General features: G+C 43.3%; 1 protein-coding gene across 2 annotated transcripts in view; it reads left to right on the top strand.

Annotated features, from left to right (window-relative positions):
- The window catches only part of TRAPPC12 (trafficking protein particle complex subunit 12), a 92,402-nt gene that overhangs the window by 5,820 nt on the left and 73,577 nt on the right, over window positions 1-13,005 (top strand). The window lies entirely within an intron of this gene.

Below are 13,005 nucleotides of genomic sequence, written 5' to 3'. Positions count from 1 at the left end.
CAGATGTTTACACAGGACAATGATCAGGAATGAGCCTTAATATGAACGCTCATTGGCCCGTGTAAAATCATTGAGCCTATAATCAACGCTCGAGCCAATGGATGATGGGATCACGTGACTGACGGATATGACGTCATTGTGACTAGTGTTTACAACCAGCCCATGATTAACCCCTTCCCGACATTTGACGTATCCATACGCCAAAGTCGGGTAGGGGGAAGTATGGAGCGGGCTCACGGGGTGAACCTGCTCCATACGATGCGGGTGTCGGATAGTTTAACTCGTTAAAAGCTGCGGACAATAGGGCTTAATAGTTGCCTGTCAGAGTCACGATATACTGCAACACGTTAGTATTGCAGTATATCGTGCAAGCGATCTAACGATCGTTGGTTGAAGTCCCCTAGGGGGACTAATAAAAAAATTAAAAATTAGTTTGTTTTTTTGTGTAAAAATAATTAAAAGTTAAAAAAAAAAACCTTTTCACATTTTTCCCCTAGAGCATAGTAAAAAAATAAACATAATTGGTATCGCCGCGTCCGTAAAAGTCTGAACTATTACAATATATCATTATTTAACCCGCACGGTGAACGCCGTAACAAAAAAGAAAAATTCTAAATGCCAGAATCTTTATTTTTTGGTCACCTAATCTCCCACAAGAAAATGAAATAAAAAGTGATCAAACCGTCGCATGTACACCAAAGTGGTATTATTAAAAACTACAGCTTATCCCGCAACAAATAAGCCCTCATACCGCTTAATCGACGGAAAAATAAAAAAGTTATGGCTCTCAGAATTTGGCGACACAAAATAAATTTTCTTTTTTACACTTAGGTTTTTAATTGTAAAAGTAGTAAAATATAGAAAAAACGATATATATAGTTGGTATCGCCGTAATCGTATTAACTTTATTCTGTGGGTCAACATGTTTTAATTGCACAGTGAATTCCGTAAAAACGGCATGCAAAAAACCATGGAGGAATCGCTGTTTTTTTTCATTATTTTTTTACCCCACAAATAATTTTTTCCCTAGTACATTATATGGCAAAATAAATGGTGCTACAAAAAACTACAACTCGTCCCGCAAAATCAAGCCCTCATAGGACTATATCGACGGAAAAATAAAGACGTTATGGCTTTTGGAAGGTGGGGAGGAAAAAACGAAAATGAAAATCTGAAAAAGGACTGCGGCGGGAAGGGGTTAAAGAGGCTCTGTCACCAGATTATAAGTGCCCTATCGTCTACATAGTCTGATCGGCGCTGTAATGTAGATAACAACAGTGGTTTTTATTTTGAAAAACGATCATTTTTTATAAAGTTATGAGCAATTTTAGATTTATGCTAATTAGTTTCTTAATAGACAACTGGGCATGTTTTTACTTTTGACCAAGTGGGAGTTGTACAGAGGAGTGTATGACGCTGACCAATCGGTGACCAATCAGTGACATACACTTCTCAGTGTTCCAGCCCAGCTTCTATCACGCTGGAACACTGAAGTGTATGACGCTGATTGGTCACTGATTGGTCAGCCTCATACACTTCTCTGTACAACGCCCACTTCGTAAAAAGTAAAAACACGCCCAGTTGTCTATTAAGAAACGAATTAGCATAAATCTAAACTAACTCATAACTTGCTCAAAAATGATCGTTTTTCAAAATAAAAACCACTGTTCTCTACGTTACAGCGCCGATCACAATATGTAGGAGACAGGGCACTTATAATCTGGTGACAGAGACCCTTTAAGTCACAATTAGAGCTTAGACTGTTCTGTCAAATTTTGATCAACAGAGATTTGAGATGTGTCAAACCGGCTTAAAAGGATTTTCCAATTCTATTTAAAGGCCCTTTTACATGAACTAATGTTCGGATAAATGAGCATTTATATGAACGATTATTGCCCTCTGAACAGGGCAACTGATGAATGAGCATATGGTCGCTAGTCAGCAGCTCATCTCCCTGTGTAAACGGAGATGTTCTGCCGACTTGATAGGAGTGTATGGGGACAAACTATCGTAGTAATGATCGCTCGTCCACGCACTGTACATTACTGATCATAGCTCCTTATAAAAGGAGCAACTGATCAACGAGCTGTCTTGTGAATCGGCGCTCGTTTTCACGGCCTATATCGGGCCATGTAAAAGGACGCTAAGTAAATAAGCTACACCCCCTCCCCTCCCCCTCCCAGTGTTCAGCTGTAATCTGGAGTAACAAGTGTTCAGTTCACGGGAGAAGTGAAGCGTTATCAGTGATAACAATGAGCTGGGTGCCTTAGGTCCTCTTTGCAGCCACTCTCCACTCCGCAGAGCCAGACATTCCCTTTTAAGCGCTCAAAAGAGGCCTTTCATTTTAGAAATCGGTGATGGTCCCAGATCAGACTTCACCCTTTCCCTGTTTAAAAGACTGATCATACGGAAGCTTTTTTTTGGATGTATATCTTGGCTGCTGTATGGTTGTGAAACATCAAGGTTTGACAAAACTGGTCTCCATGGCGACTAAAAGATCGGCCTTGGCGCCCAGGTTTCATCTCCCACCTTTATAAATTTGGCTGCCAGATGCTTTCACCTGGTGCCAAAAGCAATGAGCTGGATGTTGTCAATGACTTTTGGCAGGACTGGGAAAATACTGGTCCTGCCAAGGAGAGAGCGCACATCTCGTGCTGCTCCTGCATCGGTCTCTCTTAGCAAATGCTGATGCGGGAAGCCATGTAAAGCAGTTGGCAAAGGCTACTGTATATATCTTCCTTACAGAGGGTGCATGGTAAGGTGAGTACATGTGGTGGGGGCCTTCATGTGACTACTGTGTGAAAGGAGGGGGCTGGCAGGGGAAGTCTTGCTTGAAGTAACTACTGTGTAAAGGGGGTTTTCCTCGCACGACTGCATTGTGTGGACCCGGCTTTACACCGTCTTTTTGCTGTGTGCGCGTGTGTGTGCGCGCGTGCGTTCCCCAAAAAACAGCAACAGTCTACATCTGGTATTGCAAATATTCCAGTGAATGGGGCTCAGCTGCAATACCAGACACCGCCCATGGACTAGAGTGGTGCTCTAATTCTAAACCTATATAAAAAATGTTATGTGTTTTTCATTAGCCTTTTAACCCCTTAGTGACCAGCCCATTTTAGCCCTTAATGACCAAGCTATTTTATACATTTTTCTATAGTCGCATTCAAAGAGCTATAACGTTTTTATTTTTTCGTCTACATAGCTGTATGAGGACTTGTTTTTTGCGGGATTCGTTGTACTTTTTAATAGCACCATTTTTGGGTACATATAATTTTTATATTAACTTTTATTAACCTTTTTGGGGGGGATTATAACAAAAACCTGAAATTCCGCCATTGTTCTATGCGTTTTTAAATTGACGCCGTTCACTGTGCGACGTAATTAACATGTTACCTTTATTCTATGGGTCGGTACGATTACGGCGATACCACATATGTAGAGTTTTTTTATGTTTTACGACTTTTGCACAATAAAAACACTTTTGAACTAAAATAATTTGTTTTTGCATTGTCTCTTTCCAAGAGCCGTAATTTTTTTATTTTTCCATCAATGTAGTGATTTTTTGGGCTTGTTTTCTGCGGGACAAGACGTAGTTTTGATTGGTACTGTTTTGGGGTGCATGGGACTTATTGATTCATTTTTATTATGACTTTTTTGGGGGGCAATGGAAAAAAATTGCAATTTCGCCATGGTTTTTTGCGTTTTTTTTTTTACGGTGTTCACCTTGCGGTTTAAATGACATATTAACTTTATTAATGGAGTCATTACGGTCGCGGCGATACTACATATGTGTACTTCTTTTTTTTTTTTTTACACTTTTACTAAATAAAAACACTTTTTATGGAAAAAAATGATTTTATTAATTTTTTTACTGTACTTTTTATTAATAATCTTTATTTCACTTTGATGACTTATTTTATTAGTCCCACTAGGGGACTTTACTGTGCGATCTTCCGATCGCTGCTATAATGCTCTGGTATACTTCGTATACCAGAGCATTATTGCCTGTCAGTGTAAATCTGACAGGCAATCTGTTAGGACGTGCCTCCGGCGCGTCCTAACAGGCATATATCCAGGGCAGACCTGGGGGCTTTTATTAAGCCCCCGGCTGCCATGACACCCCATCGGAGACCCGCGATTGCATTCGCGGGCCGCCGATGGGTGACAGGGAGCGCACTCCCTTTGTAAACAAAGTTAAATGCCGCTATTGACGGCAGCATTTAACGGGTTAAACGGCCGCGATCGAAGTAAACTTCGATCGCGGGCGTTGGAGCAGGAGCTCAGCTGTCATCAGACAGCAGAGCCCCGGCTCCAGCCTGCACGGGAGACCCGTGCAGGACTTAGACTAGGCTGACGTGAAAAGGCGTCAGCCTAGCCTAAAGCCCATTAGTGACTCACGTGAAAAGGCGTATTGGTGGTCACTAAGGGGTTAAGCTTTACTTGACTAGGAGAAGATGGTAGAGGCTTTGTAGTCTGGCCAGCCCCTTACTGCTGTTACAGGACAATTAGAAGGCAGTCCCGACTACACTGCCAAAGAACTATGCAGCAACCACCGTTGAATGATCCATTTATTTCAACCCTCTTCTGCAGCATCTACTCCTGATGAAGCACAGCTCAAGAAAGTACATTACAGATTTAGTTTTTTTGGGATTACCGCCTAATTAACACGCCTGAAAAGGCCTTCTGGAGGGCTGGGTGATTAATCGAATTAATTCACCCTTAAAGAGGCTCTTGTCACCAGATTCTCAAATCCCTATCTCCTATTGCATGCGATCGGCGCTGCAATGTAGATAACAGTAACGTGTTTTTTGTTTTTTTTTAAAACGTTCATTTTTGGCCAAGTTATGAGCAATTTTATATATATATATATATATATATATATATATATATATATATGCAAATGAGCTTTGAAATGGACAACTGGGAGTGTTTTTTTTCGTATGTCCAACTGGGCGTGTATTGTGGTTTTTAACTGGGCGTGTTTACTTGTTTTACTAGCTGGGCGTTGTGAATAGAAGTGTATGACGAATCGGTGACCAATCAGCATCATGCACTCCTCTCCATTCATTTACACAGCACATAGTGTTCTTACTAGAAAGATGTGCAGCCACATACACAAGTGTCCTAATAATGAATGTACATGACCTCCAGCCTGGCCATCATGTGTATTCAGAATCCTGACACTTCTGAATCTTTTCAGTGAGATTTCCAGCAAGGGAAACGAAATCTCGTTTACCTCTTAATCTCACGAGATTACGCGCGGCTTGCTGGAATCTCACAGAAAAGATTCAAAAGTGTCAGGTTTCTGAATACACATGACGTCCAGGCTGGAGGTCATGTGTATTCATTATCAGGACACCCCTTACTTGTAGATCACGCCGCTAGTGGCAGCTACAGCAGCGCGATCTACAAGGGAGGGGGGGGTGCCGTGATCTACTAGGGGTGGTGGGGTGCTATCTGCTAGAGGGTGTAGCACTGTCCTTACATGTGGGCACTGGCACTATGTGGGCACTATCTACAGGGACATGGCAGCACTAGCTGCATGGGCACTGTCACTATATGTGGGCAGTGTGGCACTTTGCGGGAACTATCTACATGGACATTGCGACACAATCTTCATGGGCACTATATGTGGGTGGTGTGGCACTATATTTGGGCAGGGTGGCACTGTATGTGGGCACTATCTACATGGGCACTGGTTTTTCATGGGTTTGGGGCAAAAAAACGTGACCAATAATAAAAAATTTCAACGGCCATGACAGGCGGACTAGAAAGGGATGAGAATTTGGAGACACTGATGCAGAAAGGACATGAAAAACTGACAAATGATCGCTTTTTAATGGCCATCTTATTTCACTGTAGCCTAAATGTCTGATGCCAGGAGTCCCGTTCACATGTACCATGGTCGGGCTGGGAAATCCGGCTGACACGTGGACCGTTTGTCACAGTCCAATCACAGTCGTGTGATTCCGGCCTTAATGTAATTTATTTAACACCCCATAGTGGGGCCGGTACTGCACAGGGTCCTACTCGGACCTCAGACATTATAATGTAATCTCGCCCCAGAGTGCCACTCGGCGCTATCTGCCTGGCCCTGCTGCACATTACACTGCTCTCGCCTGAAATATCAGAGACCGGCTGAAGGGGTGACAGTCAGAGGTTGGATGTTAGTGCATGCAGTATGTAATTGATTATAGATTCTGTTAACCTGTTCCCTGCCAGGGGACACAGAAGTTATAATCCATTAGATAGACGTTTTTCCAATTGTATTTGATTGAAAAAAAATCTAGATTTTATTTGTGGGCAAAATCACCCAGCTCTAGCCTTAGGGTGTATTCATACCATGCGGTTTTGCTGCGTCTTTTATATATATATTTTTTTTATCCCCGTGGCTGAAAACTGCACCAAAAAAGGTGTTCTGTTTTTACTGCATTTTGCGAAATCCCAGCAAATCATGCTAAAAGTGCATGCGTTTTTTTTTCTGCCGCACAATAAAAAAAATGCAGCAAAACCACACCATGTGGATACACACTTGAAGGCGTTTTCCCACATTGGACATTTATGATCTATCCACAGGATATGCCGTAAATGTCCGATAGATGCAGGTCCTACCTCTGGGACTCGCACCTATCTCTAGAATAGGGCCCCCCTAAACCCTGTTCCACCTTGCTCGGTTCCCGCTGCCACCTGGTCACTTGCTGATTAGGTGGTCGGAGGTTACGGAAGCAGCTGAAGTCAATGGGCGCTACGGAAACTGATATTTCCAGTACATCCCTCATGACAGCACCACAGGAGGTTGCCCTATTGACCTCTATAGGGACAGGAAGACAGAGCGGTTAAAAGGCCCCTCCCACCACCCACTTGCCAGTATTCTTCCTGTCCCTACAGGGTCAGGAGCAGAGAGACATCGCTCCTGGATAAACTCGGGCAAGGGCTGAGATCGGAGAGTCTGTGTAATCTCCCTTCTATTCCCCCTATGTGCCTAGGCTAATTACCTCTCAAACGAGAGGTCCCTTAGCTCCCAACCAAAACGCCTACCTTACGAATCCTAGGCTGGTTTCCGGTAGTGTTCGGGATTCCCAAGCCAGGCTTCGGCCGAGGCTGCGTGACCATGTGAGGACCGGCCGCTCCTTAAGGTTGGTAGCGCCGGTAATATCCTCGAGCAATGGAGTAGCCGCGACCGGAAATGACGCCTGGCTACTTCCGGTCCGTGGCCATCTTGGAAGGCGGGAAATTCAAAACACCTGCATTTAAAGGGACCCGCACAGGTATGTAGTTAGAGCGAATACCTCTAACATGGAATTATATATACAGCCTTATGCATATATCTTGTGGAATTGGATATTGCATTTGACTGTTGCTTGTTGCGGTGATGGAACTACCTCGTTCTGACGGGATTCCAAATATATCCCAGGGTCATGTGAGTCTCACCCTTTGGGTAAGGCTTACGACTCCGTATGTAAGTACAACTTACTTTATCCTAGAGAAAACAAAAAGGCAGGTAAAGATTCCCCTCAGAGACAAGCTGATAAAAAGTAGTTTAAAAAAGGGACTTGTGGAGAAAAACTGCTAGTCACATAAGAAACAATTGTCAAGACTGTATCGCAAAACTGCTAAAAGAGGAACAACCGACGTTTGTCTGAAGTTAGGGCTATGATTCGCGAGGAAGTGAGTCAGTCAGTAGCCACCCTCGCCCCTCCTCAAGAAACTCTGTCACACTCCTGAGCAAAAAGGCCACGGACTGAAGTGGAACAAAAATGGTGCCCGCCATCTCAGGGCTCTGACTCTGAGCAGGGGTGTTATTACTTATCGGAGGGTGAATTAGAAGAAGAAGATTAACTCGGGAGAAAAAAAAAATCTTCTCTTCGGAGATGTCCGATACCTTAATCCAGGCAATACGGAAGAAAATGGATATTCCCGAAGAAGACCAACCCCATACCATCCAGCATGAGATGTTTGGGGGCCTGACGGAGAGGAAAACAAAGATTTTTCTAGTAAATGAGAATCTCAAGAAAATGGTAACGATGGAATGGGAGGATTCAGAAAAGACTCTTCATCTCAAGAGAATTTAAGAACAGACTTCTCTTTGATCCAGAAGACACAAAACCTTGGGATGAGATCGCAAAAGTGGATGTTCCAGTAACTAGGGTTGCTAAAAAAAACGCAATCCCCTTAGAAGATTCCTCTCAGTTAAAGGACCCCATGAACCGGAAGGCAGACTGGCTGCTGAAAAGAGCTTGGGAATCTTCATCCGCTTTAATCTCTATAAATATCGCTGCCACATCTGTAGCAAGATCGATGTTTATATGGTTAAACCAACTGGAGACCCATTTAATGATGAAAACATCAAGAGTAGATCTATTAGAATCTCTACTCTTACTAAAAATGGCAACCGGATTCTTGGTAGATGCATCAGCTGAATCCATTAGATTTGCTGCCAGGAATGGGGCGCTCTCAAATGCTGCTAGAAGAGCATTATGGCTCAAGATGTGGTCAGGAGACACAAAGTCCAAAAACAAACGATGTTCTATCCCATTTACAGAATCTCTGTTTGGTCCTATCCTGGATAACATGCTGGAGAGCGCAACGGATAGAACGAAAGGGTTTCCAGAAGAGAAACCTAAAAAGACCCCTCAGTTTCGTAAGTTTCGCCAACGGAGGGAAGCAACCTTACAGAACTACATCGGGAAAAGGAAGTCCGGTCGCTGGAGTTACCCCAAGGGGAGGGGTCGAGGATATCTCCTCAACCCCAATAACTCATTTCAGCCCTCAAAGCAATGACGCCAAGAGTGTAGGGGGAAGACTCCTACATTTTTATTCCAACTGGACCAACGTAACCCAGAACCCTTGGGTTCTACAGATTATAGAAGAAGGGTACAAAATAGAATTTTCCTCCATATAAATATTTAATAACCAAATACCGATCAAGAGATCTTCATCAAATTCTTATCCTGGACATCCAGAAACTGCTACAATTAAAAGCAATTACTCCAGTTCCCCACATCAAAAGATTCAAGGGCCACTATTTGAAAATCTTCTTGGTCAAGAAACAAAACGGTTCTTACAGGTCGATAATCAACCTGAAGTTACTGAACAAATGGGTGAAATATCGCAAGTTCAAAAAGGAGTCTCTCAGATCGACTATTCCTCTAATAAGGGAAGAAGCGTCAATGTGTACGATCGATTTAAAGGATGCGTGCTATCACATCCCTATCCACCCCGCTTTCCAGATTCCTCAGATTCTCGATTCAGAACGGTCCTTCCGTTCTCCACTTCCAATTTGTCTGTTTCCCCTTCGGCATTTCTTCCACCCCCAGAATTTTTACTAATATGGCAGTCTTAGGGCGGATTTACACGAACGGGATTTGCGTCCGTGCAACCCGCGTGAATTTCACGCGGGTCGCACAAACCTATGCAAGTCTATGGGGCAGTTCAGACTGTCCGTGATTTTTGCGCAAAAACTCACGTCAGGTTCTATATTTCGGAGTTTTCCGCGCATCACGCACCCATTGAAGTCAATGGGTGCGTGAAAATCACGCGCACCACACAATAGCACTTCAGTGGGACGCGCGTTATTCGCGCAACAGCAGTAAAAATAATGTAAACAGAAAAGCACCCCGTGCTTTTCTGTTTACAAACATCCAAACGCAGTGTAATTTATGATGGCGGCTGCGTGAGAAGCACGCAGCCGTGCACCATATGAACATGACACACGGAGCTGTTAAGTGCCTTTTGCGCGCGCAAAACGCACGCGCTCGTGTAAATCAGCCCTTAAGTCAAAGCATAGTGATTATCCCATATCTAGACTATTTCCTGCTGACCGCAGATACTCCGTCTAACCTAAATAGCCATCGGTTACAGGTTCTTTCCCTACTACAGGAATTGGGATGGATAATCAACTTCGAGAAGTCAAGTCTTTCTCCCCAAAAACAGGTCTTCTTAGGAGTGCTACTAGACTCCTCCCTTCAACATTCCTTCCTCCCAAGGGAGAAACAAATACTTCTACTGACAGAAGTGAGGATATTTTGGGGAAAGAGCACATGTTCCATAAGGGAAGGAATGTTGGGATTGATGATGTCTTGCATCCAATCTATTCCATGGAGTCCATTTCACTCCAGACCCTTTCAGAATCTGATCCTGTCCCAGTGGGATTGAAAACAGGACTCCTTGAATTCAGATTTCCGAAACAGTGAAGTCCTCTCTCCACTGGTGGCTCTGCCCAAACAACATAAGCAAGGGGGTCCCCGGAGAATGGTCCCTGAACAGGAAAAATCTTCTGCCCTTAACCTGAAGGTGGGGTTATCCCCAAATAGACCTATTTGCCAAGAGGAAAAGCTCACAGGTAGAGACCTTCTTCTCCCTAAGTCTCAAAGACAACCCGTTGGGGTTAGATGCATTATCCCAACCCTGGGACATGGATCTGGCCTATGCCTTTCCTCCCGTTTCCTCTAATACCAGTGGTATTAAGAAAAATCCAGGAAGATTTGACAAAACTTATCATTCTTCCCTATTTGCCAAAAAGAAGCTGGTTTCCAATCCTAAAGTACCTAGCATTGGAAGACCCTATCATGCTCCCAGTCAAGAGGAATCTGCTCTCCCAAGGTCCCTTATTCTTTCAAAGAATAGAAACTCTGGAGTTGTCAGCCTGGATCCTGAAAGGCGGGTCTTGAGAAACAACGGTTTGTCAGACGAGGCAATTTCAACTATCTTATTAAGGCATAAAGAAGTTACCTCGAAAATCTATCAAAAACATTTGCAAGAACTTCTGTTCCTGGTATGGAGATCCGGGACCAGACCCTTTTCTTCCCAACATTGAACATCCTAGATTTCTTGCAATCCGGATTCAAAACAGGGCTTAGCCCTAGTACCTTTTTTAAAAGGTCAGATCTCAGCCTTAAGTAATTTTTTTTCAATACTCCTTTAGCTGAACATCGGTGGTACAGAAGATTCACTCAAGCAGTTTCTAAATTGAAGCCTTCCCTAATGAAATCAGTACCTACCCTTGTTGAAATTCTGATTTGTGCAAGTAACATGTCCGTTATTATCCCTAGGGTCGCATCCATCCTGGTGTAGTAATTGAAAAACACTGGCAAGTGGGTGGTGGGAGGGGCCTTTTAACCTTTGTCTACCTGTCCCTTTCCGGCAATGCAGCGTTTTTGTGTTTTTGTTTTTGATTGTTTTGTTTTTTTCTCATTCACCTTTCAGGTATCTAATGGTTTAGCCTAGCTGTAGGATTTTTGTTTATGTAATGTATTGGCAATAAAATATGTTCTATAATGTGTGTTGTGTTTTTGTTATTTTTTTGTTTTTTTTCAAAATCCCATGAAGTGATAACTTTTTTTTTTTTACGCATAATGTATCAGCATACTCCTGTATGCTAGTACATTGTACTGTCACTATGACACCGGCTTCTGTTAGGGTAGCACATAGTGTGCCCTAAAAACAGGCATACTTAACACAGCCCTGGGCTCCTTTCTAGGTCCCCAGGGCTGTCTGCAGATAATGCTTAAGGACCTCTGCAATTAAAGGGTTGAACAGCTGGTGTCGGCATTTCCTCCAATCCCAGCTGTGTTCAGGAGGCTTCTCTAAGTTCAGTGGCTGTTAATAAGGGTTTGTTCACACGCTTAGCAAAAAACGTCTGAAAATACGGAGCTGTTTTTCAAGGGAAACCCTCTCCGAATTTTCAGACGTTTTTATTCAAACTTGCTTTTTTTTTAAGGTCGTTTCTGGAACTGTTTTTCTATAGTCAATGAAAAACTGTTCAAGAAGTGACATGCACTTCTTTATCGAAGGCGTTTTTTTTTAATGCGGGCGTTTTTCAAAACAGCCGCGAAAAAAAGAAATAAAAAACGCCCCGTCGGAACAGCACAGTTTTTACCATTGAAATCAATGGGCAGATGTTTGGAGGTGTTCTGCTTCAGATTTTTTTATTTTTTTTTATGGCCCGGAAAACAGCCGAAAATAAGCCGTGTGAACATACCCGAACAGTTCCTACTTAGAGAACGAGCACAAACTGGAGCGCACATAAGCCTTTTCTATGGCAAAAGACGTCGCTGTAGATTGCCTGCACCGCCCGCTGTCAAAATACCGTGGATGGTCGCTAAGGGGTTAAGAAAAGTAATTTTTACCCGATTAGGCAAGGTTGGAATCACCTGTACATATCCTCACGTTCGTTTTATACGGTGTTCTGTCTTTACTCTCTCTAGCTGTAATTTTGGAGGAAGTTTTGTACGACTCTGCTCCTGTGTCCTTGTAGTTTATTATTTACCCTGTATGGGTCACCCGTCCGCACAGTAGTTATTATCCGTAATGCAGAGCCCCTTACCACAGCGTTCTCTTATATCAGGACAATCGTGCCCTGTGCACGTTAAATATTGTCACTTATGTTGCCATTACGCTGTAATTCCTAGATCTTGTAATAAGGGACGGCCAGGCAGAAATATTGCAGAGGCTTTTTCTAGCCTAGGGTGAATAGTGACACGCAAGGCTTGTGATTTCTACTGAAAGTCAGAATGAGTAGATATCTTTACAGGAGTCGATTTGTCACCCATTGTTATAAATTGCACCACCTGAGTTACTGAACTAGCTGAACCATGACTTGCATGCTATAGAGGTAAAGTGTCCGGAGATGGAGGCTCTGCAATCTTCTCCCTGCTGTGGTGACTAGACAATAACTGGTATGAGGTGACTGCACTGCAGCGTGTTAGCCATTGGACGAGATTTAGGAAATATTTTTTTACTTGAAGGGTTAAAGTGCACTATTGGAGCTGGGCTATCAGGACGGGGTCTGTGAGTAAAGTGCAGATGGATTCATCAGTATAAGGCCCCATGCACACGACCGTATTTTTGTCCACCCGTAAATACTGGCTTAAATACGGGCCCTTGGTCACACGTATTCGACCCGTATTGCACCCATATTTACGGGCACGTTTTCGCTGCAAAATTGCACTGCAGTAATCGGCAGCCCTTCTCTCTATCCGTGCAGGATAGAGAGAAGGGACAGCCCTT

Source organism: Rhinoderma darwinii, chromosome 4 (assembly GCF_050947455.1).
Source record: "Rhinoderma darwinii isolate aRhiDar2 chromosome 4, aRhiDar2.hap1, whole genome shotgun sequence".
In the NCBI taxonomy this organism is placed as follows: domain Eukaryota; kingdom Metazoa; phylum Chordata; class Amphibia; order Anura; family Rhinodermatidae; genus Rhinoderma; species Rhinoderma darwinii.
Note: the sequence above shows the minus strand (reverse complement) of the source record. Positions and strands in the feature narration are given on the sequence as shown.